We start from the raw sequence: 6,000 nt of genomic DNA, 5'->3' as shown, positions 1-6,000 counted from the left end.
TCTTCAGGTGTGTTTCTTTTTGTGTTCCTCACATCCTCATGTGGCGTTTATTTATTTATTTGTCTTAAAGGATATCCATGGGTTCTGCATCTGCAGGTTCAACCAACCTTGGATCAAAACTGTCTGTGGAGGGGATTCCAGAAAGTTCCAAAGAGTAAAACTTGAGTTTGCTGCTTTCTCCACTATTTGCAAATCATTTACATTGTATTTACAACTATTAACATAACACTTACATTTTATTAGGTATAAGGAATCTAGAGATGGTTTAAAGTATATAGGAGGATGTGCTTAGGTTATATAGAAATATCACACCATTTTATATAAGTGACTTGAGCAAGCGCAGATTTTGGTATTTACAGGGGATCCTGGAACCAATCGCCTAGAGTACCGAGAGACATCTGTAGTATAAACAAATCTTATAATACGAATTTCTTATGTTCTTGTGTCATTCTGAGAACTCGGGATATTTTTTTAAGGAGAAAGAAGATAACTGATCTCATCCAATGAAATCTTAGGTACGTGGAAGTAAGAAAATAACCCTTTATCAATTTAGAATGAATATGTAGTCAAATCATCTCATTCAAGGTTTTGTTTTTTATTTTTAACTTTCTTAAAGGCAAGAACTGGACAAGCCTTCCATTTTAATATTTTAAATCATTATTGTTGTTCTTTATAGTTCTGTCTTTTGGGAAAGTAATTTGTTTAGATTTTGAACCACATCAGGGTGCCTTGGCTTGGAAGATCTCAACCGTCTGGCATGATTAATGTGTAGATGGTTACACACCATAAGTTTAATGCCTAGGGGCCAAACAGTTCTCATTAATTAGAAGCTGGCCCAGGCCAGAGGCTGGATTTATACAAATAAGTCACTAATAGCTCAACGCTATGCTGTAGTGACACCTGGAGTAGAACATACAGTGCGGTTCACTTACTGTGCAACCCTGTGGTCCTATTAGCTGCGGATAGGCTAGGAGGCAATTGGTTGTTTTCTGTCTTTAAGTAAATTGAGTTTTAAATCTCATCAACAAAAGCGACTGAGGAACATAAACAAGAGAATTATGTAGGGTTCATGTGTTATTGTATGATTGGAACACTGCCTCTTTTAAAGGAGCTGAACTAAATTATTTCTTAGGATTCCTTCCTAGTTAACAGCACGGCTTTGAGGTGTGAGACAGCACCTGGCTGTGTGATCCCAAGCAGATCAGCCCCTCTGGGTCTGCTTTTCTCATCTAGAAGGAAACTGGGATAGTAGTAATGCCTAACTTACAACATGGTGAGTATTCATTAAAATGGTGTACATAAAGCATTTGGCACAGTTTCTAGCATTTAACATTAACATTCACTAATTCTTTGATTCTATATTCTTATTTTCACTTTAATATTTATTTGGATATGGTTTAGTTTAGTAAGCACTTTATAGTTTTCAGAGCATTTTTCTAGGGTGAAGAATAGAATCTCCCTAAGACAGATGATACGAACCACCCTCCCACCCAATACAAATCCCTGGCAGATGGTTATCTAGATTCTGCTTGAATATGTCCTGGGACTACAAAAAGGAAAGAAAAAATCCCTAACCTTATCACCCAATGTTAATTTTTGATGTATGTTTTTCCAGACTTCTCTTATGCATTTATACGCTTTTTAAAACAAAAAATAATTATCATTTTTCTATGCTTCATATTTTTAATGAGATCATAATTGCCTTTTCCTTTAATGTATTTTACCACCTGTGAGTATAATTCTATAGTCTGTGTTGTATTGGCTGTGTGTAAATGCATTCCATGGCTTATTATAATTTAACCAATTCCTTATCTGTACATTCAGTCACTAAACAAATGTTAGCCTCTTCAGCATGTGGTGTTGGGAAAGTTGGACAGCTATGTGTAAATCAGTGAAGTTAGACCACTCCCTCACACCATACACAAAAATAAACTCAAAATGGCTTAAAGACTTAAACGTAAGACAAGACACTGTAAGCCTCTTAGAAGAAAACATAGGCAAAACATTCTCTGACATAAATCTTGGCAATGTTCTCCTAGGGCAGTCTATCCAGGCAATAGAAATAAAAGCAAAAATAAACAAATGGGACCTAATTAAACTTACAAGCTTTTGCACAGCAAAAGAAACTAAACAAAACGAAAAGACAACCTACAGAATGGGAGAAGATATTTGCAAACAATGCAACTGACAAGGGCTTAATCTCCAGAATATACAAACAGCTCAAACAACTCAACAAAAAAATAGCCTAATCCATATATCCAGAAGGAACCTTACTCCAAAAAGACACCTGCACCCCAATGTTCATAGCAGCATTATTTACAATAGCCAAGACATGGAAACAGCCTAAGTGTCCATCAACAGATGACTGGATAAAGAAGATATGGTATATTTATACAATGCAATACTATTCAGCCATAAAAACCGACAACATAATGCCATTTGCAGCAACCTGGATGTTCCTGGAAAATGTCATTCTAAGTGAAGTAAGCCAGAAAGAGAAAAATACCATATGAGACCGCTTATATGTGGAATCCAAAAAAAAAAAAAAAAAAAGAAAAACAAAAAAAAACCACATAAATACATAAATACAATCTTGTGGTTGCCAAAGTTGGGGGGCTAGACTGGGAGTTCAGAATTTGTAGATACTGACAGGCATATGTAGACTAGATGAATAAGATTATACTGTATAGCACAGGGAAATACAAGATCTTGTGGTAGCTCACAGCAAAAAAAAAAAGAAGTAACAGTGGATGTATGTGTGTTCATGTATGGCTGGGAAATTGTGCTCTACACTGGAATTTGACATAGCATTGTGAAATGACTATAACTCAATAAAAAGTTTAAAAAAATAGCCCAATCAAAAATGGGTAGAAGACCTAAACAAGCATTTCTCCAATGGAGACAAACAAATGGTCAATAGGCACATGAAAAAATGCTTAATATCACTATTAGAGAAATGCAACTCAAAACTACAATGAAGTATCACCTCAACCTGTCAGAATGACCATCATTAAAAAGTCCACAAATGGTAAATGCTGGAGAGGGTGTGGAGAAAATCCTCCTACACTGTTGATAGGAATGTAGTTTGGTGAAGCAACTATGGAAAACAGTATGGAGAGTCCTTAAAGAACTAAAAAGAGACTTACCATATGATCCAGCAATCCCACTCCTGGGCACATATCCAGAGGTAACTAATTCAGAAAGATAATGCTCCCCAATGTTCACAATGGTACTACTTACAATAGCCAAGACCTTGGAAGCAACTCAAATGTCCATTAACAGATAACTGGATAAAGAGGTTGTGGTATGTATATACAATAGAATACTACTCAGCCATAAAAAAGAATAAAATAATACCATATGCAGCAACATGGGTGGACATGGAGATTGTCATACTAACTGAAGCCAGGAAGAGAAACAAATACCATATGATATCACTTCTATGTGGAATTGAGGGGGAAAAAACCCCATTAACTTATTTACAAAACAGAAACAGACTCAGACATAGAAAACAAAATTGTGGTTACCAGGGGGGAAAGGGGAGGGTGGAGGGATAAATTGGGGGTTTGGGATTTGTAGATACTAACTACTATATATAAAATATATAAATAGCATGGTCCTACTGTATAGCACAGAGAACTATAGTCAATACATTGTAAAAGCCTATAATGAAAAAATACGAAAAGGGGAAAAATATATATATATATATATAAACTGAATCACTATGCTCTACACAAGAAATTAACACATTGTTAACCTATTAAATACTTCAATTAAAAAAATCTAAAAAAAATGTTTTATAGAATGTTTGCTGTATGTTAGATACCATTCTAGTAGTTGAGTGTCAGTCTTAAACAGGATACACACCAGATACCTAAATTATTTCTGATTTTTGAAGTATATATTTTGTTTTGTTGGTTGGTTTTATGGAAACATAAGGAAGAAAGAAAAACAATCACCTGAAATCCCACCAGTCTACCATAGGACCACTTTTTGGTGACCTTGTCATTTATCTCTTCCTGTATGTATGTACAGTTTTTTGGGGGCTACTTCATGATAACACAGCAGTGGAAGTTTCCATAGGAAAGTCTTTACAAGTGTCTTTACTAACTATTTAACTAAGGGTAGGCCAGAGTTTTCAAGGCTTTGGATGAGTACCGCCTGACTGATACCTAGAAAGGTGGTGTCCATTTGTACATTAATACCTGAGGGTGCCTATTTCCTGAAACTCTTAGGAAGGTTAATTTTTTCAATCTTTGCCAGTTTAATATGCTTCCCTGATTTGTAAAGGCATTAAAGCACCCTTCTTGACATCTGCCATAGTTAAATCTCACAAGACCCTCTGCCCATCCTTCCCTAGTGTGTAAGCCTTCCCAAAGATTGTGTGTGGCATTTTGGTACTAATAAAATAGATATCACCACAGTAACTGAAAAATGAAAAACTTAGCTTCCTAATAGGTGATCACATTCTGACATACCTCTTTGCTAAGCCCCTGCTATTCACAGGGGGCTCCCCAAACTCAATACAGATGCATTCACACTATTTTTTTCTAATTAGTTCCTTTTGTCTAACCTTGAAACATTTGACTTGAAGGTAAATGAGAACAAGACCATGTCCCTAGGCAAGGTCTACCTTAGGATAAGGACACCTTCCACAGGTCAGGTGTGATGCTGGCAGAGAAACTATAATCTCCACTTTACAGGTGAGTACAGGCACTCAGGTTAAGGAAAATGCTCTGGTCAAGTATCTGGTGACCTGGGGTGTGAGTCTTGGTCATTAGAGTTCAAGTCCAAAAGCCCACTGTTCCTTCCTGTACTAAGTGTCTAATATAAACATGTATTCGTAGTTATAAATCTGTTTATTCATTCAATACATAAGTGAAGGCTTATTAAGTGCAAAGATCTGCCATAAGTATTGAGTATTCATGTGTGAATCAGACACGCACCCTGTCCTTGAGATGAGAGGCTGTTTGACCCAACATTTACTGAGGACATATACTAAATGCCTACTATGTGCTAAGAAATGAACAAAGATAAGTAAGACATGGACCCTCTCAAAGATCTTATTTTCTGGTGGATATATGTGTATAAACTATGAAAATGTAAAGTTGAATATTCAGTGCTATGATGAAGATGCCAAGATGTTTTCCTGAAAAGAGTGCATATATGACTATACCCAGTGTTTCCCCCTTTAGCTATTAAATACTGCTAAATGGTAGTTCCATCTGGGTTGATTATGGTGCTTTTGACAGCTAAGTACTACAAACTCCTCATCAAGGGAAACACATAACTGGAAGTCCAGGGTCAGGGCAAGCTCTAGATGCAGTGAAAGCAGAGGCACAGTGATGCCAATCCAAGACTCAAGTTATTTTCATCTCAGAGCTCTCTTCCAGGACTGATGAAGCCAATCATGTGCTCTCTTGTTCAAGTCCAGCAGAAGAGAGAGAAACCATTCCTAAGGCATGAAGTTTCCTCCACTACTTTTTTTTTTTTTTTTGGTCTGATTGAGCCAAATTAGATTATGTGTATTTTTATGGAACAATAATTGCCAGCAGAGTGCCTTATTCTGATTGGCTTAAACAGGATTCCTCCTTGGATCCATGTGTAGGTTAGATATCAGAACAAAACTGGAATTCCGTTACAAGGAGGAAGAGGTAAATGGTAAATGGATATTGAGTAGACGGCCAACTTAGCACTAAATCATCTTGTTCACTTAAGAACAAAGATATCCTGAATGGTCAAGCTGAGTTTAGAGGAGCAGTCCTCTCAGTTTATTCAAACTTTTGCGAGAAAATCACTGGTAAAACAACAAGTTGTCTAGTGTTCAGTTTTCATAGACTAACACAATCAGCAGATGTTCAGAGAACTGTTTGCAGGAGAGTAGTCCTTAAGGAGACCTGAATCTGAATGCATTCAGCTGCAAGTATCAGAATACCCAATTACAGTGGCTTAAGCAATAAATGTAATTTATCTCCTGTCGTAAAGCCTGGAGGTTGGACG

Source organism: Camelus ferus, chromosome 1 (assembly GCF_009834535.1).
Source record: "Camelus ferus isolate YT-003-E chromosome 1, BCGSAC_Cfer_1.0, whole genome shotgun sequence".
In the NCBI taxonomy this organism is placed as follows: Eukaryota; Metazoa; Chordata; class Mammalia; order Artiodactyla; family Camelidae; genus Camelus; species Camelus ferus.
The sequence above is the reverse complement of the archived record's forward strand: the minus strand, read 5'-3'. Positions refer to the sequence as shown.